This window comes from Microtus ochrogaster, chromosome 16 (genome assembly GCF_000317375.1).
Source record: "Microtus ochrogaster isolate Prairie Vole_2 chromosome 16, MicOch1.0, whole genome shotgun sequence".
Classification (NCBI taxonomy): domain Eukaryota; kingdom Metazoa; phylum Chordata; class Mammalia; order Rodentia; family Cricetidae; genus Microtus; species Microtus ochrogaster.
In genome coordinates this window covers 4050704-4077165 of record NC_022018.1, presented here as the reverse complement: position 1 = coordinate 4077165, position 26462 = coordinate 4050704, and the positions used below count along the sequence as shown (strand labels likewise).

The 26462-nt window shown below is 38.3% G+C and overlaps 1 protein-coding gene across 1 annotated transcript in view; it reads right to left on the bottom strand.

Annotated features, from left to right (window-relative positions):
• Positions 1 to 26462, bottom strand: part of Plxdc2 (plexin domain containing 2) — a 384159-nt gene that overhangs the window by 334458 nt on the left and 23239 nt on the right. The window lies entirely within an intron of this gene.

Below are 26462 nucleotides of genomic sequence, written 5' to 3'. Positions count from 1 at the left end.
TTTCTGAGACATGGCCTCATCCAGTAGTTCAGGCTGGCCTCAAACTTGCAGTAATCCTACTTCCTCAGCTTCCCAAGTGCTGTGGTTACAGGCATGAACTACCACAGCTAGCTTATTCTGCATTATTCAGTGAGAAGGTAAGTTGTATACAATCTACTGAAAATACATTGATGGCTTGTGAGGAGGAAAATCACATATGGAATGGCATTCAGCTGAGGAAGGAACCCTTCACTAGTGTGAAGAAATATTAGATTCACACACATTATTTCCACACCGAGAGCCATCATCTACAGACAATGCTGATACAACACAGTACTCTGCGTTAGTGTCACACAATGAGCATTCCACATTGGTCTCTGTGGCTGCTTCCAGCTCGTCTTGAGACGCTATCAGCCTAAGTCACTGTAGCGAAGAACTCTGGGAGTTCCACAAACATTAGCATTGAACTATGGTTCACTTTGGCATATGTGATAAAAAACACAGCACGGAACCCTTGTTTTGAACCAGTATGGACCCTCATGCTTGTCTCAGGAGGTTTTCTGTCAAAACAACTCGTCGGCCTCCTATAAACAGTCAAAATGTTTTGTTAGGAGTTTGTGCAATCATTTGTATGGGCATAAAGATTGGACATGTGGAAAGGGGAAGAAAACAAAACAATCCCAGACTCTTTCCCAAATACTGGTGACCTTCAAGTAGACCCCGGGAAACATTAAATGGAACTCAGAGGCTGCAACAAAGGAAATGCTCTGCATTTCAGTTGACGTATTTCATGAAAATAAATCTATGTCCCATGACCAATGACCTTTATTTCTGGAGCACAACACCCTGGACAAAGATCACGGACACTTACACAACCCCTCCTCCACCCATCCAGTTTCAAACAACTTCCCTGCACCCCACCCAGTGTCTCAGCTCAAAGTCTGACATCCCCTTTTTCTCTGGAGCATCTCAAGGCTCCAAAGCGCATTTGTCTAGGTGTGGTTAAAGCACTTTTGTCCTTACGTCATGACCAAATTATTCAGGAATTTCTTTTAGCTATATAGAAGCAAAAACACAGAAATCAGTACATGAAGTTCTTAGGACAAAAGAAAGAACCAACGACTGACTTCTGGCTCTATTAATCTGATTCTCTCTCTCTCTCTCTCTCTCTCTCTCTCTCTCTCTCTCTCTCTCTCTCTCTCTCTCTCTCTCTCTCTCTCTCTCTCTCTCTCTCTCTCTCTCTCTCTGCTTTCCATCCAGGTGCTCACCATCACGGTATAGTCAGTTTTACACTGGGGAATGGGATTCCTTGTGGTGTGTTCTGTAAATACTCCTCTACTTGAACTAGGTTACCCCTGTAAAAGATCCCATTTATGTCCAAGACTCTTTTAAGGTTAATGTCCCGAAATATTTTTCCTCAATCATGGTGGATATTCTGAAAAATAATTCATTATTCATTATTCCAGCAGTCAGATTAATTATGGGAAAGCGTTTCCTAGTCAATTGAGAACTATTAATTAAATGATTCAGGTACACTTTGGAGATAAGAAGTCAATGAGACACATAGAAATTCCTATCTTTCTGGGGCTTCCACTAAATAAAGGAAAAACAGTATGCAACACAGATGCCAGTTTCATGATAAGAGAACATAAATCAAGTGTTGCTGGGAGAAAACAAAGCAGGAGAAAGGTACTGATGATGGAGAATCCACAATGAAATGAAAAATAGCCAAGTTTCTCATTGGTGGCTTTCATTAAAACAATGGTTACTTCAAAGTCTTAAAAGAGCATAAAATTCACCACTTGGGTACACATTGACATTGACACAATGATGTAATCTATCTTTTACTTAGTAATCTTCATTAAAATGTTTACCCTGTAATACTATACATTCTCAATTATAAAATAATGTTGTGACCACATATGTAGTTAAAACGATGACTATTCCCTCTCAATGTGTTGATATATATATGTATGTATACATACATACATATATATATCAACATCTCAGAAAGTCCTACTTCCTCAAGAAAGGAAAAGGACATTATCCTTCTTCCAGCTTTGCTGCCCTTCATTTTGGGGGACACTATGATGATATCTCAACTTCAGAAGGAATCTTCACCTTACTTCTCTCCTCATTCCAGCTATCCCACGACACTGTTGCTTCTTAATGGAGAGTCATAGTAAACTGATCAAGATCTTGAGCCTCCTATCCCAAGCCTTGGTTTGTACATCTGTTAACACAGAATAATAATAGAGCCTCCATCACAGGGTGACTGTGTACATTACAGGACATAGTGCACACACAAAGCATTTAGCATAGAATCTAGCACACAGTCACCATTAAATTACATATAATAGAGTTATCTCTCTTTACAACAACTAACAACCGACAGCACCCTAAACAAATAAATTCAGCATAATGTCAATTAGTAGAAACAGCAATTTTTATTATACCATATCTTTACTGAGTTACCCACGTCAAGAAATTACATGAGCATCTTATACATGAATTTTTCAGTTAATTTCTCATTCTTAACACTATGTAAGGTAAATAACAGATGCATTGCTTTTTGATTTCAACATTGCTGAATTATTCTAGAACTGTCTACCTTTTATCTTAGGAAAGCCACTTCTGCTCCTTATCTTTTATTAATAGAAATCACATGCCATGCATTATCCACAATTCTAATCATTAATACCAGCCATCTGTATTTGATGCCAGGAGTTTTTCTTTGTCTAGTTTGTGCCAAACCCTGGCAGTAATCCTCACTCTCCAAAGGGAGCCTTCCCACTTCCTTCTCCTTATGGTGTTGTATATAATTTCTCAGCAGAAATTACCTTCAGAAATCATGTGTTTAATTCATCTTTGATCTCATATTGCTTTTGTAAATGACTCTAAGAGTATTGTTATAAAAATAAGTCAAACAATATGTTCATAGTTGCATACTGAAAGATTGTAACCCTTTATTGCATATTTCTCCACAATGAATCTTAAGGCAATTTATTTTCACCTTCTTATCAGTGAAATAAATGTATGTCTAACATGATTAGAGATATACTATACACATTCTGTTAAATAAAATCCAAATTAAATATTGTTGATAATTAAATTCAAGTAACTATTATTCAAAGAAGTATTAAATATTAATAAAAGGTTTTAACTTAATATAAAACGTGATACAGAAACTAAATATATTGTATATTATCTATTTTAACTCTCACAAAAATCAAATACATAGTTATTAACATATTATATAAATGAGACTACATATTATCGAAACTGAATGGACTTGTTCACAGGAGAAAAGGACTTGGTCCAGCTATGAATTTTAAGTTACCTGACTTAAAATCCTTTGCAAAGTTATCCTAGTTTGTGTGTAATAACCTACAGGATAAAATCTTTATTATCATATATTTAACCAAAATTAGTGAGGATTAAAAATATTGAATATTTTTAATATTAATTTATTGAGGATAAATTTTTTTTGTTTTTTTGCGACAGGGTTTCTCAGTACCTATGGAGCCAGTCCTGGATCTCATTCTGTAGACCAGGCTGGCCTCGAACTCACAGAGATCTGCCTGCCTCTGCCTCCTCAGTGTGAGCCATGACAACCTGACTATGTCACACTCTTTAAAGTTTTTATTGTTTCTAAAGATCCTGACATCTGACATAGACAAGACTGAAGTGAAGGGCAACAGTCTTCCATTAGAAGCTTCACAAATCCTTTGGTCTACATGGTGTCCTGCCTGCCTGCCTGCCTGCAAGATATACTAATCTATTGGTTGCACAAAGCTTGTAAATTAACCAGCTAATATCTGATTTGACATCAAGCCTACTACATGAGATGGAGCCCAAACCCAACACTGCATTGGTAGCCAAAAACCTGAGACTAGATAGCCCAGAGACTTGGGAAAAACCAAATACCACTGTTCTAGTAAAGGAAAATGGCAATAAAATGGCTTCTAATGACATTCTGCTATACTCATAGATCAATGACTTGCTCAGCCATCATCAGAAAAGCTTCCTTCTTCAGAAGATGAGAACAAGTACAAAGACCCACTAACAGACATTATGCAGAGAATGAATGACTTTGGAACACTCATCATATATCCCCCATCAAATCTCTCCCCTCAGAGCTCAGGGAACCCTGTGGAAGAGGAGGCTGAAAGATTGTAAGCTTCAGAAAATAAGGCCCTCTAAATTGTCATCATGAACTCTCAGAGACTGACACAGCACACAGAGGGCCTGAATAGGGCTGTATCAGGTCCTCTGTGTCTATATTATGCCTTCCATTTTAGTGTTTTTATGGGATTCTTGAATATGTGCATGAGTAGGTCTATGTTTCTTGTGCCTTCTATTTTGCTTTTTTTTCCCTACTTGCTTATTTTGTCTAATTTTGATGTGTTAGGATTCATTTTATCACATTTTATTTTAAAACAGTTAAAGGGGGAAGGCAAACACTGGAGGTCTCTTATCTAAAAGTCACACAGTGTTTCAAGAGAGTTTCAGGGCCAAAGGGCTGGAGAAGACATTGCTCCTCATAGTCCCTGAAAATCTCAAGGAAATTCTTTGTTTCTTGTTAAGATAATTTCTTCCCTTCTATGGCAGTGTTAACAAGTGACTTTCCATTGGAGGAAGCACATCTGATGTTTCTCATAATTCTCCACTGAATAACGATAAAACAAGACCTTTCTTAAGAAGCATACCATGGGGCAGCAAGATGGCTTGCAGGTCAAGGTACTTGCTGCCAAGCCTAACTGTCTAAGTTTGACCCCTGGAACCCACATGATGGAAGGAGAAAATCTACTTCCTCAAGTTGTCTTCAGACATCCTTTCATGTGGCACCTGTGTACCCCCATGCCCCCCACAATAAAAATATAATAAAAGAGAAAAAGAAAGTGTATTTAAAATATAACTGGTTGAGGCTAATTTTATTAATAAAAATTGAACCTGCTCTAGTGTGGCTAGAACATCATTTACAAATGTTAGTATATTATCAGTAATGCTATTTTGTTGTTGTTGTTGTTGCTTTCTTTTTTGAAACTGGGTTTCTCTGTAGCTTTGGAGCCTTGTCCTGGAACTAGCTCTTGTAGACCAGGCTGATCTCCAAATTACAGAGATCCGCCTGCCTCTGCCTCCCAAGTGCTGGGATTAAAGGTGTGTGCCACCACTGCCTGGCAATAATGCTATTTTTAAAAAAAGAAGAAGTTTCATAAGATGTTAAATAACTTGAGGGTACTTTGTGGAACTTCTTATTCCTTACTGTTTTCCAGGATTCCAAATGATCAGGACATTGCACAGTAAATGTTAAGGATATAAAGGAAACACAAACCAAGGAGGTTATCTTCTTGTTCATTCTTTCCCCTAAGAATGAAAAGGCAGGGCCATCAGAGCAAAGTTGTTGTTTGTTGCAACATAAATAGTGAAGCCCAGCCCTGCACATCTCAAGAACAAGGAATCTGCTTGATGAGATCTTTACTCTGAACAAAGTAAAAGAGTTTCCCCTAAAATATAACCAAGTGTTTTACTGGACAGAATGTGCCCAACGGAGGGGTATTTGACTATGTAAGCTTGATGAGGACCACAGGTACTGGTCTGCAGAGCTATCCCAGCTTGCAGGGACACCACACAGACGCAGCTACTCCCTCCCTTGTTTCCATCTTTAGCTGTGTTCGAGCAGAGTACAGTACCAAGAGTAATCTGCAGACAGTAGGACTCTGGTTTGCTATAATCAACCAAGGTCCGAACTTACTGAATAAAAATGTCCCAAATCAAATGAACAGTTTTAAATTACATGTTCTTTCAATAGCATGAAAGAATCTCACATTGTCTCGCTTTATCACACCCAGAAAATGGGCCATCCCTCTGTCTAGTAGCCCATGAGTATGAAACCCTAGCCTGCGTGAGCTGTGAGTGAGACAGCATTCACACTATATTCATAAAAGATATTGTTATGACCTTTCCATTTTACTGAGACATTTTGATTTGTCTGTTACTGTTCCTAACCTGCAAGTTGAACTCTGTCATGAGCATATATGTCTAGGAAATCAGAGAGAGAATCTGCTGCATTCTTCCATCTCAAGCACCCAGCTGGTGTTTGGGGAAAATATATCTTGCACAGAAGAGAGACGACTGTGTACCTGCACATAGCAAACTTATAGTGACTCATATCACCAGAAGTACACATAATGCTGTTTACTTGAATACTCTTTAAGAACCTGTCCTTAAGCTGTGGACCAGATCAAGTAAAAACCAGAGGAGCGAATGGATTTTAAAATGCTATTTTCAACTTTATTTTCTAAGACTCTGTACCAGATAGTAACAAATCTTAACACATAAGCACCAAAAATATAAGGAATCATCACAAAAACGTCAAAGAAAAGTACCTTCCTGCAAGACAAACAGGACTTCCTTTTGGAAAATTTCTCCAACTCATAGATTTTGCTCCTTTATTTTAAAGTAGTTTATCACATTATTTATGAAAATTGGTTTAAACTGTCCAGAGTCTGACACATTTCATTTATTTTTATATTTGATTCAGATGCAGTAAATTCAATTTTTTTTTACCTGAAAGATACACACACAATACAAACACATACAAAAACCACTATATCTACTGATTCCTGACCAGTAAAACAGAAAATTTCCCTTTCTCTGCTGTCCAACATTTAACTTTTTTACTGTCTTGAGATGAATATTTTAAATGCCTGATAATTTTTTAATATGAATGAACAAGAGAAAGTGTCAGATTTTGTTCTAAAAAAGAAAACAAGAAAACAGAAGAGAACCATCCTTTTCACAGAGAACTAACAAACATATATAAACAGTGAATTTGGATTAAACCAAAGCCTTCTTTCTTTAGGATCTTGATTCATTAACTTAAACAAAAATACTGGCTAACTGCTCAAATTGCTGTACTGTGCCTCTGCAAGGCTGCTCAGGAGGAAAGCAATGTTTGTCTGTGCCCTGGGATGTCCTGTGGACGTGCTGCTCCTCAAAGCCCTGCAGATCACTTCTTGGCAGCCCTGCTCTCTGTTCCTAAGAAGCAAATGTAAACTGTCCCCTGCCATGGGCCAGTCCAGCGAGTGATTCTATACTGTTGCATCAGCCGGCATCTGCTTTACAACTATTCACAGAACTGAAGACTGTTTTGAACTGAGATCTACACAGATGTCTTTGTCCGTACAATTTTTGTGCAAACAACAAAAAAAATCCACTACTTATCAAAAGGAAGTCTAGCTGTCAAAAGAGAGTCAAACACAACAGCACATTTACATCTGTAGCATCTCAGACGTCATGAGAAATTGATCTATGATATGAAGACTCAAGTATGCCAGAGCTAGGTTCATTTTTATATCTAAAATAACAGAATCACCTCTTCTTTTCCCCCAAAATAAAAGGAGCAGAACGGAGCTTCTGTTCGTTGATTTGTTCATGTTTGTTAAAAAGGGAATGAGTTTGTACATTATTTGGAGTTTGAGAGGTGGCTTAGCAGTTACAAGCACTTGTTCTTACAAAGGACCTGGGTCCAGTTTCCACAACCCATGATTGCTCACAGCCACTATAATTCCAGCTCCTGAAGATTCAACGCCCTCTTCTGGATGTTGTCAGCACCAGGCACATACATGATACACATGCATACATACATCCAGGCAAAATATTTGTAGGCAGAAATATGGAGAGAAAGCTAGAAGGTTGACATAAAATAGAAACCACTCTCGTAGAGTATGAGGACACTCCTCCCAGCCTATTTCTATTATTTCTCAAGACAGAATTAAATAGAGTTGGAACCCCATATAGTTCATGCCCTCACTTTAGATTTGTAAGAATAAAGGACCCGAAGATAGATGGCAATTGTTTAAAAATGCAAGATGCAGGTCCATAGTGAGTCTAAGGAACTTGTCTGACTCTTGGCAGGATGTAAATAGAGCCTACAAACTTTACTTTCCCTTGCATGATTAGGGAGATTCTTAAGACGAAAAGAAAAATGAATTAGCATTGAAAGATGTTGTGCAATGTAGGCATTGTAAGTGCTTTTGAACAGTAGTGTATAAAGCCCACAAGCTTTCTTATTCACAATTAATGAGCCAGTTCAAATTCTCAGACTCACAACAAACACAAAGGGGAAAAATAAAGAACAAAAGGAGACTGCACTCTCCAACCCCACAGTTCTGCATTATTCATTAGCTTTCTGTTACTGTAACAAATACATCTGATGATAACTTACTAAGAAGAAGGGTTTTACTTGGCCCATGGTTTTAGAAGTTCCAGACTGTGACTGGGCAGTCACATTTCTATTATGTCTCCAATGAGAAAGCAAAACTTCATGGGGGAGGATGTAGCAGAATAAAATACACTTTACTCATGGTCAGATGCCAAAATTAGAGAAAGAGAACGTTTGTGAGTGCCCAGTCACTCTTCTAGGGCAGAGTCTTCAATGACCAGGAAACCTCTTATTGGGTTTCACTTCTTAAACGATTCCTTCTGTCTCCAGAGACACCAGGGTGGGACTAAAGTGTTAAGATATTGGCCCCACTACTTTGCTAAATGGGCACAATAGGAAACTGCCTTCAAGTACATATCTCCACACCCATAGACAGTGCTCCTGACAGTCCTGAACAGAGGGGCATTTCTATTCATTGGTAGAGATTATTAAAAATATTACTGCTGGTCAAAATGAATATGATAAATGTCTGCTGCAGTTCTCAGGCACAAATGGGACATCTATATCTCACTCTCTCAGAAGAGAACACACAAGGTTTCTTGAGTCATATAGTGGGGAGGACTGGAACAAAACAATGTTTTCTTCATATTTATGGTCCCTAAAAGGTTAAACATGGGCTCTCGAAGGAATCCACCCCCAAGCGTATGGGCAGTGGTAATTGGACTCAGTGTTTAATTATTTAAAAAAAAGGAGATGTGAGGAATAAAGGCGATGTAGGGTGGGGGAATTCCCGGAGGACTTGGAGTGGAGGTGTGGTGGGTGAATATGATCAAGATACACTGTATATACTGACGATATTCTCAAAGACTAAATAAAGAATATATTTTAAACCAGAAATAGACCTTGGAGGAGCATTTAAAATATAAACTGTGTCATTACTCTGGAATTTATTGCAGGTCTTAAAGACTTACTGAACTGATGCCTGGAAAATAGAAACCATCTAGGACAGAGGGAGAGAGAGAGAGAGAGAGAGAGAGAGAGAGAGAGAGAGAGAGAGAGAGAGAGAGAGAGATAACATATGTGATGAGGGTAGACCTGTGCATGTGGGGACCAGAGATTGCCATTAGGTGTCTTATCTATTTCTGTCTACCTTGTTTTATGAGTCAAGGTCTTACCGAACCAGGACATCTCTGATTATACTGACTGCCCAATGAACTTTGATTATCCGCAACATTTCCAACACTATTGTTAATAGATGCATACATGCATGACTTCAGATTTTACTCTCACTGAACCTGGACCTTTTTGGTTGATTAGAATTAGCCAATGAGCTCTGAGTAGGTTGGTTGGCCAATTAGCTCTGAAAATCTACAACTTTTCTAATACTATGGTTTAAGTAAGATTCAAATTTTACTTTTCTGTATTTTTTGCCTTTAGAAAGTGTGTGTATCTGTGTATGTGTTTGTGTGTCTGTGTGTATCTCTATGTGTAAGTGTGTATGTGAGTTGGCATGCATGTGCCACAGTTGTATTGTGGGGATCAGAGAACAACTTCAGGAGTCAGAGGGGATCAAAGCCAGGTTGTCAAGTTTGGCAGCAAACTTCCTTACTAGCTAAGCCACCTGATTCATTTTTGTCAGCCCACACCTGGCTTTTCAAGTAGGGATTGGCGATCAAATTCAGGTACTCATGCTGTTATAACAAGCACGTTACTAACACCCATTTCTCCATCTCCCAATACATATTTTTAGATGACTAAATAAATACTGGTTGTATAAAAATATGTTTCTTGAGTAAATAGATCTATGTAGTAAATTCACATTTGCACTAAATACATCTGAAGGTGTACACTGCGATGACTATGCACAAATCACAGGAATATTTATAAAGGTTCTGATTGCTGCGGTGGCCAAAGCCTGTGATCTCAGCACTTGAGGGACCAATGCAAGAGGATTGTGAGTTCAGGTTCACCTACAGAGCAAGGTGAGATCTGAGTTTGAAGTACCCTGTCACATTATAATAACATGGATGGTTATATTCATTATCAATATTTGTCATTGTAAGTTATGTAAAGCTAGGTATTTTGAAAAGATATTATCATCTTTTTTATATAAAGTATAACCATTCAATATATATCTTGTCTTTAGAGTTGAAGAAAATGGAGTAGCATTTCTCTAGGAGTCTGAAATCAATACTGCCTACTATTTAATGTGAGTAACCTATACGTATCATCTTCTCTGTGTGAAGGAGCAGAGCCCATGTGTAAGACCGGGAGAAACAGCCTCTATTGAGTTTGGAGGGCGATGAATCTATTAGTGTGAGGCCAATTATTTTAGAAGCCTGAAGAGTATAAATGATGAGCTCCCTCTCTACTGCTGGGAGTCACAGGAGCTGCAGAAAAGGCCAAAAGCATTGGGCATTTGAACTGAGGTTTAAAAGATGTCAAAAATCACAAAGAAAAAGACAAGGCAGAAGGGCATCATAGACCAAAATAACCGGAATAGATATTAGAGAAGACAGTACATGAGGCAAATTCAGGGTATTTCAAGGAAGCAAAGAGCAGAGTACATGAAATGAGGCTGAAAAGGTTACTTGATCCCTGGGCTAATTAAGAAGTTCAGACACATCATAGTGACTAGGGAGACAAAGTTTATTCAAGGAGGGGGAGTGTTGGAGAGTGAGATTTTGTTTGAAATGCCAAGAAGAGGAAAGAAACCAATAGACACTAACTGAAAGAAGCAAACTGTTCAGGGGCCACTACAATAGATAAGCCATCATCAATGAGAACACAAAGCCCCAGGCCCTATAAAAACAGAGAAAAGACATATGTGGAGAAAAAACTCCTGCCATCATTGTTTTCTGTTTAAAGAGGATCATGCTGTGGGGCAGCATGCTTCTTCAAAGTCTCTCCCTATGATCAGTGTGCAGATAAATCTTTCCAAGTCACAAAAACAGTGATCTGAAAATGAACCCTCTACCCAGCAACTAGAGAAGGCTTCTAATAAATACTGAAGAAACCCAAGCGTCCATCACTTCCACTTCCAAATGCTACCCAAAATGTTAAGAATATGCAAATTAATGAGTGAAGCTTACCGTAAACATAAGTGATGAGTTCCTGTATGCCCACTTTACAATATTATAATTGTCTTTCAAGAATCAGTACATTATTGATATAAAGGGAAGGGGAAAAGACAAATATTTAATATGATTTAATTTGGCTTTAGCTCATGTTGTTTGTATGATTAAAACATAAGACCTGGATGTTCTTAACTGTTCTAGGGAAAGTTGATGTGTGAGGTAAAGTAGTTGTGAGACTCCCGTCAGGGTCTGCATTGCTGTGTGCCTTCTTTCTGTGGGCTTCAGGATAACCCATTGTAAATTAAGTCAATGACAGATTTACAGTTTAATTCAAAGTTTACTGAAATAACCCATGTGAAATTCATGGGATAACACTTGACATATATATAGCAGTGTTTAATAAATTACAACTATTGTTGTTTGTTCCTTTGATAATAAAAAAAATAATCATTGTAGGAACAATGACAAAAAAACCCTAGCTATTGTGTACATAGCTATTTTTCCTGGGAATTTTCAATACAAAAGTAAACACAACAACTATTTTGTCCTTTGTGTTTATCATCAGCGTCTAATGTACCTTGAAAAAAATGAATTAAATGAGATACTTTACTACAGAAATGTTTCACAGAAAAATGATTAACAATGCTTAAGAACTATAAAAATTTCAGTATAAGCTTTGATTTCTCATATTTTTTCATTCATGCCAGAAAACTTCATCATTCCTTGAATCTTTGTTTACTCGTACTAATTTTTGGTTATCACACAAAGGAGAATTATCATACGCCTGCATCATTGTCCGCATGCATTCTGCAGTGATATTTCATTTGTGTTTTAACAAATAAAGCTTGCATGAAGGTCAGAGTGCAGAGCTAAGCCAGTATGGGCCAGGCAGTTGTGGTTCACACCTTTAATTCCAGGACTTGGGAGACAGAGGCAGAGGGATCTATGTTAGTTTAAGGCCACTCTGGGTTACAGGAAACTGATCCAGTCTAAAAGAGAAACAGAGCTTACACAAAGGTAATCCCAGCATTTGGGGTCTTATGCCTTCAATCCCAGGTCTAGGGAGGTGGAGACAGGAGAGATATGGTTGGTTGGGTGGAGAGGAGCATATAAGGCAGGAGGAAACCGGAGCTCATTGCTGTCTGAAGATGCAGTCTGAAGATGTAGTCTGAGGATACAGTCTGAGGACAGGATCATCCTTTTGTTCTCAGGATTCAGTATAAGTAAAAGGTCTCTTTAGTGGCTGGCTGCTCTGCTTCTCTGGTCTCTCAACTTCCACACTCTAATTCCTAATTTTCACTCTGTGTTTTTATTAAGAACAATTAGAATTCATACTACACATTCCCCTCTCCTGTTGTCTGGCTAATTTTCGTTCTTTCCCAGGTAGCCCCCACTTCTGCTATCAGGTCACATGCAAGTCACTGCCCTCTCCTATCTCCCTCTGTCCTCCCTCCTCACACGATCTCTCTTCCAGACACATGTTCTTAGTATGAGGGAAGCCAGTAAAGCATGTGAAATGCTAGAGCTGAGACAAAAGAAGACAGATTGTGGCCTTAAAGAAAGCTGCATCCTGGTAGTTTTTTGGGTTTTTTTTGTTTTGTTTTGTTTTGTTTTTCTGAATTTTTCGAGACAGGGTTTCTCCATAGCTTTTGGTTCCTGTCCTGGAACTAGCTCTTGTAAACCAGGCTGGCCTCAAACTCTCAGAGATCCGCCTGCCTCTGCCTCCCGAGTGCTGGGATTAAAGGTGTGCGCCACCAACGCCCGGCCATCCTGGTAGTATTTATAGCGACTGATGGCTCTAGACTTGCATGCCAGCCCCCATGTCTAAACCCATCATGCGTCACCGGGCTGGCAAATGGTACTTAGGAAGCTATGTTCAATAAGAAGATGCTGACATATAGTCTGTGTATCTGCATATCTGTTCCTGTGTCTGTATATCTGTGTGGTCTCAGGGACTAAGAGTAACAGAAAGAAACTTTTTTAGTATAATGTTATCGTGCCAAAATGTAATAATATGAGAGAGTGGCTGTAGTTTCAGGAGCTGGAAAATGACGCTGTTCTGAAGGAAAGTGTGTCAATGTGTCTGGTGGCAAAGCTCAGCTGTGAAGTCCATGCTCATGTCTGGTGGTCTATCCCTAGCACTATGGGGTGGAGGAGGGCATCTAGAAGAGGAAGAAAGAAAAAGAGAGAGGAAGGGAAGGAAAAGAACAAATAAAACATGTAAAACACACATGAAATGCAGGTAGCTCCCAGAAAGACTGTCCCGTTAATAAATAAAGTAAATTGACAGAATTTTAAGTTATAAAGCTCAATATAACCAATTTATAAATAACATGCAATAACATCAGTCAGTAATATTGCTGAATGCTTATATCTTAGAGACACTACCTTAAGATGATCATATTATTTAATGTATGTACTCTTTTTTACAGTTAAAACATTTGACGAATGTTCTTGAAGGTACACAGCTGTGAGAAGCAGAACTGGGATTGAAGTCCAGTTTGCTGGGCTTGGTTTGTAACTATGACATTAACTTTGCTTCTCCAGACTCCACTCCCCAGTGCTGGAATTAAAGCACTTGTTCTTAGGAGGAGCCTGGGGTCCCACCCAGGGTTCCATGAATATGAGGCAGAATCCTACTGCCTGATCTACATCTCTACACCCTAAAATATAAATACGAAAGAAAAAAGAGTAGAAAATAACCATTTCAGAAACGTCAAAGGTTAATGGTTGCTGATAAGTTAAAATTAAACTGGATATGAATGGTTCCAGTACTTCTGCCGAATTAACTAAATCTGATCCCACAAAAAAAGAGGTGTAGCATTTGAGTTTTACTAATTTGTGCAGTAAGATATCACTCTCACACAAAATGGCCATTTTCACTTTTACATATCCAAAATGGTGTTTAGATAGTGATGCATGCGTCCTCCAAAAGCTGTCTTACTAATACAGACTCCAGGATTCTAGCCTGAATTCTTGATTTTTGAACTCAGGCACTAGAGAAAGGTAGAACAAAGCCAGAGGAACGAAAGATCATAGTCTAACCTCTCTGGGCTGCACAGTGAGTTAAGAACAGTTTTACAAAGTGGAATTTGCCCAGGGCTCTCTGCACTTTTTTCTTGGAACTGGCTGAGGCCCCACTCGTCCTAAGGCACTGACTGTCCGCCAAGGTGTTTTTCAAAGGGCAGACTAGACTGGAATGCACAACCAAGGTTGAAGGGGCAGAGGATTGAGATTTTATTGAAACTGTTTAATAAAAACAAATTAACCTTCCAATAATAACTTTTTAAAAAAATCTACATTCTTTGCCTACATCAACACTTCTGAACCATGGCAATTGGAAGTAAATAATACTTCGTTAGTGAAGAATGTCATATCTACCCTGGGATGTTTAGGCAGGGTATCTGTTTCACTAGATGTCAGATGAACCCCTCACATGGAGACCACCCACATGTTTTCCATAGACTTTCGTCGGTCTACTGGGAGGCAAAATGACCCTGAACTGAGAGCCAGTGACTTATCGCCACAGCCTGTGTGGGGCTTTGCTGCACTTTGAGCTATTTTCATTGCTGTGAAAAGTCAAATGGTGTTCTAAGGTGCTTCCATTTTAGGCAGTTATATGGAGACTGTACTAGAGGCACTTTTGTGCTGTCACAGAACTGTGGAGCATGCTGCTCTCCCAGCTCTGATGTAAGCCAGTGATGGCCCCAGTGGTATTACTATTGGTTGGTGGCTGATGCTAAACTGGACTTCACTCCTGTATAACAAACTCACCATCTCATGAACATGGGCCAGTCTGTCGTGTAGATTCCCCTACACCTCAAACACCTGTATTGACCAGACCTCACACAAACCACAGCGATAGTAGGCTATTGTACCTGCTAAGGGGAACAAAAAGTTCGAAAAAAAGAAGCCCTGCGTGGTAAATTAGCACCACAGAGAGACAAAAGGAAGGAAGGGCAGGAAATAAATTGATGCAGACAGAAATCTCTTCTAAGACGTGGTTGTTCCCCTGCCATGAGGCAGCCTGCGGGACCACAGGCTCACTCACCTATTATCCGATTTTATTAAATTGAGGCCAGCTCAGCAGCCCTTATTCTCCAGTTTACTCTTCCTGTCTAGGATGGCTTGAGTCTATAATGTTCCCAACAGACTCATTATTTGCACACTTGTTCTGGAGCTGGCAGCTGTTTGGGGAGGCAATGGGACCCTTAGATGATGAGGATCGCCTGGCAGAACAGGTCAGTAGGGCCAGGCCTTTGGCGGTTATTCCTGCCTGTGGTCCCAACAGAACTCTGCCTCCTGCTGCCATGGGACGTGAATGCATCTGTTCTGACACACACTCAGAGCCACGATGCACTAAACGTTTTAAACTGGGAACCAAATAAATCTTCCCACTCTTGAGCTGTTTCTGTTGGGTATGTTGTTCATTCGAGGGAACGAAGGCTCTGTTGTTTTCAGGTTTGATCCAGTCCCCTCTGCCTTTTTAATAGCCTCAAGTTCATTGTTCCAAGAATGCCAAACTAAGGTAAATTAAAAGAAAGGTGAAGAGACAAGAGAGAAAGAGAAAAACAGAAGAGGGAAGGAAATTCATCAAAGCAAAGCAGTAAAACCTAACTGTGCATACGTTTCAGAAAGAAACATGCACACTTTGAAAGTTTCTGTTATGTAAGTAATATAGGAAAAAAACAGAATCACTTCGAATACTAACTGTGGCACACAAGCTAAGAACAGCAAAGTGTTACTCACTTTAAGTCTCCACAGTATCTTATAACACATGCTTTTACGTTATATCTCATGGATTTCTTGAACCTTTACATCTGCAACCTTGCTTTTTTTTTTCTTTCTTACATTTTCTCTATCTCTAGGCTTTCCTGAACAAATGAAAGAACAAATTTCAGAGCAGTTCCATAAATGGCTTTCTTGAAGTGGGTCCAAGGTTCAAATTATTCTGAGTAGCTCAAGTCTATAAAATTAGTGAAAGACATTTTCACTGTCAGCTTGCTGATAGTTGCATTACTTATTTGACTGTGTGAACCTAAGAACATGATTAAAAACCTACTGAAATATAAAGAGATCAAGAAATATTGTAACAGGCAGATTCTTCTGGTTAACACTTGACTACTAGTTATCTCCCCCTCCGGGAACCACCATGCAGAAGGTGTTATTCTGTATACCAATCAAAGTAACAAAGGGCTACCTCAAATGTTGTTATTGTAATCTCACCACTCCTGAGGCTAAAGCAGGAGGATTGCATAAATTATAGGCTAGACCAAGCTGCAAAGTAAAGTTCAGGCCATCCTGGGCTGGGCTACAAGTAAGAAACTGTATACTACAGGCCACACATACACTATATAAAAATTTACTCAGTTTTAATTGTAGTGTAAAAATACTGCATATATACCAATCCAGATTAGTTTTCAAAATTCAAAAACTCCCCTTCTCATCTTTTTGCATGTGAATGTTGATATTTTCACTATCCATCATGTGTTTTGATTTCTTGAATATCCACCATACATTGATTATTGGCACTTTATATCATCTATATTTAGCCATTCATGAAGTGAGATATATCACCAGCCCTTTGTTTCCAACATCCCTTTGCATTCTTCACCACCCAATGGCTTTCCTTGTCCTTTTTATTATTTATTGAGCACCAAAATCACTCGCAGTGATTTTTACAATGCAGGCTGGTTTACTGAGTTTGGGGGAATTTTTTTTTCCCAGCCCTCAAAAGCTCCAAAGTGAACTTGAAGTTCATGGTTCGTGTAAAACACATTAAGTAACCAGAATGTTAGGTGATTAACATTCCATAGCCTGACTCATACCCTTTTTCTAAATTTAAATATCTGGGCTATTTCTTGAGTAAAATCAATCATCATTACCATCTGCTAGTCTTCAGTCTCAGACTGGCTATCCAGCCTTCTTAGGAAGAATGGGGAAGAGCTGAAGGAAGCTCTGGGTTTGTCTCCTTGTTTGGGTCTTCCACTTCCTCAGAGACTACTCTGTCTGATCATCGTCATATGTCCCTATGAGGACATGAGATGTACAAGTGACAACCGAAGTATGTTCAGAGGGCATGGTTGCAGGAAGTGGAAACTTGGTCAACAAATACAAAGTTTAAGAGTGACTGATTTTAGAAACATTGGAAATTCAACAGCTAGGCATTCTTTAATTCAAGTCAAAGGAACATATGTGTATTAAATGGCAGCTAAGGTATAAGCCAAAGGCTATTTTTGCCTTATTACTGTGGGTGATGACAATGAAGCCAGAGAATACACCATAGATTTGATCATCACCAGAAATAATCATCATTTCTCCTCTACACCCTCACACACAGTATGAGAATACCACTACTTATAACCCTGGTCAACACCATGAAATATTTTGTTTATATATGCCTTAACCCTGTGTATACAGATAAGTATATGTCTGTGTGTGTTCACCTAATTACTATATAATTTTTTATTTTTAATATTTTAGTAATAATAAATAGGGTTTATTTTTCTCTGAATGTTCTAGAGTTTTGTATTTGACTGCTTCCTATATTGTAGACAGTCAATAGATGCTTGTGAGCCAAGTTCATTGATAAGGAAGGTCTGCTTCATTTGAATATCTAGTTTCTATGATTCAACAGCAAGGGACTGTGAACTTCCAGACAGAGTTCATCTTTCTCAAAACTCTAGGACTAGAGACTATAGTTTGAGAATTCTGTATAAGCCACAATTTATTTTTCTTGTATTCAACTTGAAAATACATTAAAATTCATGTCTTTCCTAAAGTGCAGAATACAGCATATTTTATTTAAAATGCATACTTTGGCTCCTCTTATAAAGAATTTAACAGATAGCAATGCAAATGCTGATTATCTGCTTCAGAGTCTCCCAATATGGGGCGAGTAAGCAGTGGTCACACTGGTATCAATTAGCTGGTCTGTCATAATTAAACGCCTATGAGATATTAATCTTCTTAGCAGATTTGCTTTGTATTTTGCCTGCTAATTACACTACTCCAAGAGAAAAGACAAGTGAGTTCCAAGTTTTAGAACAATCACCAATAAACAATGCAGCCAAATTCACCCTGAATATGTTGAAGAGGGAGAACTTCTAATAACGAACTCATCTTAGTTACTGAAAATTACTTCCAGGTAAAATGCATAATTAACTTCCTTATTCAAACTGTGTGAGCATGCACATGCATATGATAAAAAGCCTACCAACTAGGCAGGTATAGATTTCCCCTGGCTAAGAGAAGAAGTGTTTCTAACTTAACCCTGAAGAACAAAATAAAAAAAAAAGCAAAAAGCAGAGGAATTATGTCAGGGAAGTGGGGTTAGCACTAAATGCCACAATCTCCCTGCCCTTTACTCTTATTTAGAAGCTGCATAATATATTGATGAAAACTAATAATAATAAATTGATGCCAATTACTTATTCCTATGTTAGGTCTATTGGATTACTCTAATATAATTTAGGGATCAAGAAAATGTGGCTTGGAAAATTGCATTTAATTCTGTTGAGAAATGACGCATCTGGACTGCTCCCAACGCCAGCATCACAGGAAAAACACACAGTCTTTTGAGAGAAAAGGCAGTTTCCGCTATTTTTTCTCTTGAGCATTCTATCATCAAATGTACATTTTCCCTCCTGTTCCTTTAATTTCACACAGCACATCCATCCAATGGAATAACATATAACATACTACATTGGAACGGATTGTTAGAATTAGTCTTATTTTAAAACCTGGACAACCATATTTGTGTGAGAGGTCAGACAGACACATACAGAATCCATGCTCGTACAAATGAATGGTGTTTAATAACTCACAGCAATAAATTCATCCCATTGAAAGGAAACATGCACAGGGCTGAACAGATGGGTCAGAGGTTGAGAGCACATGCTATTGAGGGCTTAAATATGGTTCCCAGCACCTGCATCTGGTGACTCACATACCTGTAACTCCAGCTCCAAGAAATCCAACATGCGCTTCTGGATTTCATGGATACTGCACACATCTATACAGGTAACACAGAGTCGCGACACAGAAACATGAACAAGACTAAGTCTTTTGAAAAAGAAAAGGAGCAGGCATTAGGATCCTTTCCATTTTTATTTTATGTGCATGGGAATTTTGCCTACATGTAGGTCTTTGCACCACACTTGGGAGACAGAAACAGGAGAACTGCCATGAGATCCAGGTCAGATTGAGCTGTATAATGAGACTTTTTCAAAAGAAAAAGTAATTAATTTCTAGCAATAGATATGTATAATATTAAATCAATAAGGATTCATTTTTTTACACAACAAATCTTAGTTTACAGTTAATATTGAGATCCATTTCCCAGCGTTGCCTCATTTCTAGCAACGAAGTCAAGTTGTCTCATTGGAAAGCTTCTGTGCAATAAGATGTGGGCTCATAAAAATCAAACAAAACAGACAGATCCCCTGCTACCTGTCACTAAAACACCTAAAAGCAAACAATATCACCTGGGGAAATTCAAGTGCAGCCAGAAGAATGGCCTGTAGATGTAAAAATAACAGCAAAGAGGAAAGAAGTCCCAGTGATCATCTTTATCAGGACATTTGAAATTCTTCTTAATCCACAGTGATGTTTACAGATTGATTGCAGTTAACAGCAGCAGAGTTTCAACACTGACTGCTTTCACTGTGTTGTTTTTAGCCATTTCCTCCCAATGATTCAAGGATTACACCCTCACACACAACCTTGAATCTCATTCACATAGAAGATATCTATTGAATGTTGTAATAATAGCGGCAGGGCTGCGTCCCCAGTACCCCACTGCCCGCAAGCTTATGCCCGAAATAACAACACACAAACTGTATTCATTTAAACACTGCTTGGCCCTTTAGCTTACTGGCTAATTCTGATATCCCGATCAACCCATCTCTAATAATCTGTGAGCACCGGTCTTAGTGAGCACCGGTCTTACTGGGAAGATTCTAGTCTACGTCCATCCTGGGTTGGCTTCATCGCATGCGTCTGCCCGGGAGCAGGGCATGGTGTCTCTCCAGCGTCTGCCCCTGAGAGGAGAGCTGTCCAGTCTGAGCTCACTTCCTCTTCCTCTCAGCACTCTGTTCTGTTTACTCCTCCCACCTATCTTTTAACCTATGAGGGCCAGCCAAGCAGTTTATTTTTTTAACCAATGACCTTCCTCCATCAATTGAATATTGCTCTTCAACAGGCCTTCATAAAGGTCCCCCATACAGAGAGGCCCCAGAGCAGTTCCTAGTGGTCTACTTCTCTCTTGAAAATTTCCACAGTTCACTTGAAGAATTAGACATGAGGGGCATATACACAGTGCAAACCCTCCAAATAGGGGAGCAGAGGATGTCAATCAAGATAGATGAAGAAAGACTAAAGAAACAAACCACTCCACACAGAAAAATCAAAAGAAACCTTTACATCCATCATGCCTCTGGCTTACTAGCACTCACAACACCTAATTAACATAGAAAGAAAACAGTATTAACACGTGTGAAGGATTCGGCATACGCCATAATGCTTTTTAGAGCATGGAGCACTCTATATATGGATAGGGTTTGGTTGGAATAAATTTAACTGCAGTTAGGAAACAATAACAGTAGTGGTAAAGGGTAGTACAATTTCCTGGAGGGCTGACTATTAAGGAACAGAGCACCAAGTTCTGAGAGCCCAGTTTGTGACCTAGACCATCTTAGTGCACTTTGGATAAGTTCCAGGGTGATACTAATGCTGGACACTTGGAGAAGCACCAAATTAGCTCTTTTCGCCAAACATCAGCCCCAGACAAGAGGCTTTCAAAATTGGCTCTATAGGCCTACAAAAACCACTGTATACAGTTCATTTTCCAAGGTTTATAAACTATGTTTTTTATAACAGTTGGCCCTCTTGAAAACAAATTGTTTGAATAGTTAAGACTTCACTAGCCACCAAATATAGAAAGTGAATGTTTGGCACAATAAGCTAAAAAAAAAAATTCTTCATTATTTTCAACAAGGACATTATATAAAATATAAACAACCAGTACATTTTTTAATCTTTTTAAAAGTATATATAAACAGTAAATACCTTCTGGGATGGCTTATCACTCTTCTCGTAGTCCTACCTGACACAGGGTTGAAGAAGTGACATAGGGTGGAGTCTCTGCCTATGAGATTTTCCTGTCAACCTATTCTTTCTACGTTATGACTCTTGAAACTGGATTCCTGAGAAGTAAATAATTTTAAGCTATCCCCTGCCCTGCAAAAAATAAAAATAAAAAAGAGTTTGGTGAGATGAATGAATTTGCCATATAAACACTTCCAAAATCAGATATGTTGTGTGGACAGGAATTTGCAGATGGGTTTAATCCTTTGAAAAGAAACATTATCTATGAACAGGATTAGAATGTATTATTCTAGCAACCCTGTCCTTTGGAAAGGCTAAAGACTCCAGGAGCAGCTGATGCACCCCTTAGTCTTCATTTTCTGGTTCTATCTCTCTAGCACTAATTGCTTCAGAGAGAGGCCTGGATTCCTATAGGTTGAATCTTGACTGTCGGACAAAGGGCTAAGAGTGAAAAGCTTACCACCATGGTGACACTTTTGGGAAACAAAATAAACCAACCAAACAAGCAAAAACCAACCTTAAAATCGTGGGACCTGGTGACAAGTCTCCATATCACTGAAATTGAGATACACAGTGGCTTGTAGGACTGTGATCACTTCCTTACTCTCTTACTTCTTGGCCTCGGGGTGAGTGTTTTATTCCAGCACAGGCTAACATCATGATACCTGTCTCACCCCGGGCCCAAAGTAAGGAACCCAGCAATCAGGGGCTGAAAACTTCCAAACTGTGGACATAAATAAACCTTCCTCTTTTCCCAGTTAATCCTCTCATTCAGGTATCTGCTGTAACCCTGCAAAGCTCATTGAAACATTCATTTTCTACTGTAGTCTTATCTTCTCTATTGAAAATACCAAGGCAGGGGGAACAAAAGGCAGGACCAATGCTATCTTCCCTGCAACTGCCAGATCAGAAAGGCTCACCTTTCAGCACAAGAATCTGGCTGATATTTACTTTTTAGAGTGGTTGCCATGACTACACCAAGCAAAAAATGAGAGATTGGACTCATGAAATCTGGTGCTAGTTGTGAATTTTTTGTCATGGGCAGAATATTTTGAAACAAAACAAAACAACAACAAACAAAACAAAACAAAACAACAACAACAACAAAAACAACCAAGCAAACCAACCAACAACCCACCTGGCTTGAAAATTTTGACAATAGTCTCCCTTAGGTTGGCTGACACTTGGACAAAGACCATCTTTCTCAAGTCCTAGTGAACACCTGGTTTTCTCTGGGCTATTGTTCTTCTTTTTGTGTTCAGAATCCGATAAATTCTGAGTATAATTTTGTTTATTTGAGATGGTGTCTAGGTGGGTAGCTTAGGCTGACCTTGATCTAATGATCGTCTGGCAACTCTAGTGATGAGATTACAGACATGCTTGGCCTATAAATGATTTTCTCTAGGGCCTCAAATAAAAATCAAAAGGACCCCTATTTTTATTTATCTTCTGGAAGCAAATTCTTCTCTAGTATGTGTGTCATCTAATAGTCCTTTTGACCAAGGTGGACAGTGGCAGAAACTATTACATCATTCTAAACAGCCATTCTCAGACATAAGCAGCCCCACGAAGCACACAGCTTTCATTCAGTATTTTTATAGTAATTTTGAATAAATTTGTTAGGAACTATCTGTCCACACGGAAAGTAGACATCAATTCCAAACAAATTTACAAAATAAATTTTGGCATCTATTTTCACTAGAGTCAAAATTTGCTCTCAACAAATCCCTATTTCGTCAGCTATGACAGAAAAGTTTCTAGAGCAGAGATACCTAAATAAAAAAGAGCACAATAAAACTTAAAAATTGTCAGTTTTCTGGAACTTTTCACTAACATTTTCTAGCCATGATTAATTGCAGATATAAATGAGATTAAATGAGGCATAAAGAGTGAAAGCAAAAGTATGAAAGAACTCGCATGCATTAATAAGAATGAATGGAAGTCTATGAAGAAAAGTCTGGCAACATGTTTCTTTGAAATAAGCAATGGAGTTCGCCAACTTCAAATTCACTTTGGACAGGCAAGATAAGAGCTTCTGCTGGATGAGGATTGGTAGACAATCCCCAGGCCATTGGTTTAAATTAATCTGGTTTGAAGTCAGTTCTCTTTTTTCACCATAAGTTCCCAGTATCTAACTCAGGATCCACATTAGGTTTGTGCCACGACAGCTTTTATCGGGTGAGCCATCTTGCCTGCCCTACAATGTCTTTCCGGTTGCAGTGGGTAAAGGTTACTCATCAGTGCCTTTCCTCTAGTCCTTAAAGAAAACTATGTGCTGCATAAAGATTCTGGGAGGCTTCTAGAACTGTGTTGATGGTAGTAATCATGATGTTATTAGTTAAAGTGTTCTCTGATACATCTTCCTGTCATAATCAATTCTTTAATGATAGCAATGACATGAAGCATTCATATCTAATCAGTAATGCTTAATTCTCCACAATAAAACACCACTACATATCAATTATACGCATACCTCACCCAATTCTTTCTAACCATGCAATGCTATATATACATGAAATACAATATGGTAAAAATTCCCTGCTCTCTGCCTGTAGTAATTAATTTTCAATACTTTTATGATTTCATATAATTTAGAAGGTCTGCTATAGAGTAGAAGGTTCCATGGATTAGGAATAAAATGCTATGGTATTGCTCAAGGCATAATAAGACATAATGATGGACAGTTAAGAATTCATGTCTCTACTGCATTTTTTTTATTATCAAAGCTGCTATTTGAGGCCATCTGTCTTGGAACTGTGAACTTGTTTAGAAATCTTAGAAATTGAACTAAGTAAGAGCATGACAAAGAGCACTTTAGCACTGATCAAGCCTTCACCACAAGCAACATCTGTCCCAAAAGCCCCATAAATATCCTGGGTTGACTATGCAAACTGAACTGAGTATCGTCTAAATCTTTCAGCTCTGAAAACTTAATGCTTTAATTGGTTACACACATATTGACCTATAGAGTAAAGTCCTGAGTTTCCAATCCATGATAATTACTTCTTTTTCTGCAACCAAATAAATCACTTTATTTTTAATATCAGCATAGTCATTTTGTGTAAATATTCCTTAGCATTTCACAATAACAACCTGAAACCTATTGACTCCCTGCTTTTTTCAAGACAGATTTGAAGATGACGAATACGGAAGGAAAGGAGAGTCGAGGGCCACATCATTTAAGTTCAGAACAAACATAAACAGCAATGCAGCTCAGGTTTTGTTTATGAGATTGTGTGTGTTTGTGTATGTCTGTGTGTGTGCGTACACACACGTATGCTCATCCATATAAGAAGTGCCTTAGTGACTTTAAAGAATTCCACCACCTTGTCTATTCAAACTCCATGAAATTTTTGTGTTTTTAATATATAAATGGCTATTTTTAAATAAATTAAGTAGATGAATATTAGATTCAGCCTTTACCATCTCTAAAAGAAGATTAATACATAGAAAATCTTAACCCATGACAAAAAGAAGTAATAATATATATGTATTTGTATACGTGTGTGTATATATATATATATATACACACATATACATGCATAGAGTGTACCCACTCTGTGTGTATATACATTTGTATATTTATACGTATACATAAATATTATGTATTGTGTATATAATATGTATGCATATGTATATGCACAGTACACCTTCTCAAGAGCTCATCATTGCACTGGAGAACCTGATAACTATCTGGAATATCTGTTTAACAACCAACTGTAGCTACCACCACTCAATTTGTCCTATGCTGTAAGCCAGGTTCTTCTGTATTTCTAACTTCAGAACTCGCAACAATCTCGTGAGCTGTACATTATCATTGTAATTTATGAGAACCAGGAAAGTGAGTGGGAGCAATCTTCCCAAGACCACCTAAGTGGTAACTCACAGCACTAGAAAACAATCACAGTCCTGTCACTTAAGACTTCCATGAGTTGACACAACCCCTTCTCCTTTGAATGTCAAGGTGGCACATATTAAGTCTTACTTCAAAAAAGTTACAGCTGGAGCTTGTGCTGTCAAGAGTCATCAGAATTTACTGGTCATCTCCACAATCTAGTTTACATTGATTGTTCCTTTTCTAAACAACCAATAGATTGTTTGAACTCAGCAATTACATTGGGCTTGTTTTTCTTCAGTTCCCAATTATTAAAATGATCATGAAAATAAATTCAGTTAGGCACACACTGAATAGAACTTTTTGAGAAAACTCGGATTGTATGTATCTTTATATGCAATTTCCAAAACAAAATGACAACTTGTGAAAGTTGTCACTAGTGTTAAATACAACATACTCAAGGTGTGAATTACAAATTTAAGAGTTAAATGACTCCCTAGAGTAATTGAGGCTTTTGATGATTTTTTAGAGCCTCTGAGTATGTTTGATTTTTTAAATTTGTTTCTTAAAAAATGTATTTTTTTTATTTTATATACCAAATCCATTTCCCACTCCCTCAGGTTTTTTTTTTTATTTTTTTTATTTTGTTTTTTGGTTGTCCTAACCTCAGAGCAATTGCAAAGGAAGCAACTAAATTTACATACTACTATGGTTTATTTAGATCTTGAATCCCCCACAGACCATTTGCTGATGAGTTAGGTCCAAGTCCACGCATGGTTTTACATGGAGGTTGCAGAAACTTTAGAACTCGGAGTCTTATCCAGGTAAGTCAGTCCACCCTTCCTGATCTCTTTCTCTTCTCAACCACCATGAGAATATCTGTGTGAATTTGAATTAAAACAATGTGTGTGTGTTTGCATGGGTGGGGTGGGGATGCAAAGGATTCAACCCAGGGTGTCACACATGTTGGGCAAGTGCTCTACCTCTGAGCTATATGCACAGCTGTCTTCACACTTTTTATTTTAAGACAAAATTTCATCACACTTTTTATTTTATGACAAAATTTGGCTAAGTTGTTCATGCTGGTTTTGAACTTGTTTTCCATTCCAGGCAGGACTTACATTTACAACCATGCTGCAGCTTCCTGATAGCCTGAGAGAGCAGGCTTAGCTTTTCCTCCTCCCTTTAGTTTAATAGTGTAGGTACTTTTTACATTCACGGAAAGTTGAGTGACACAAAAAAAGTACACATCATTGAGCCTATAATTAGTGATCCTAGAGAAGCTAAATAAGGAGAA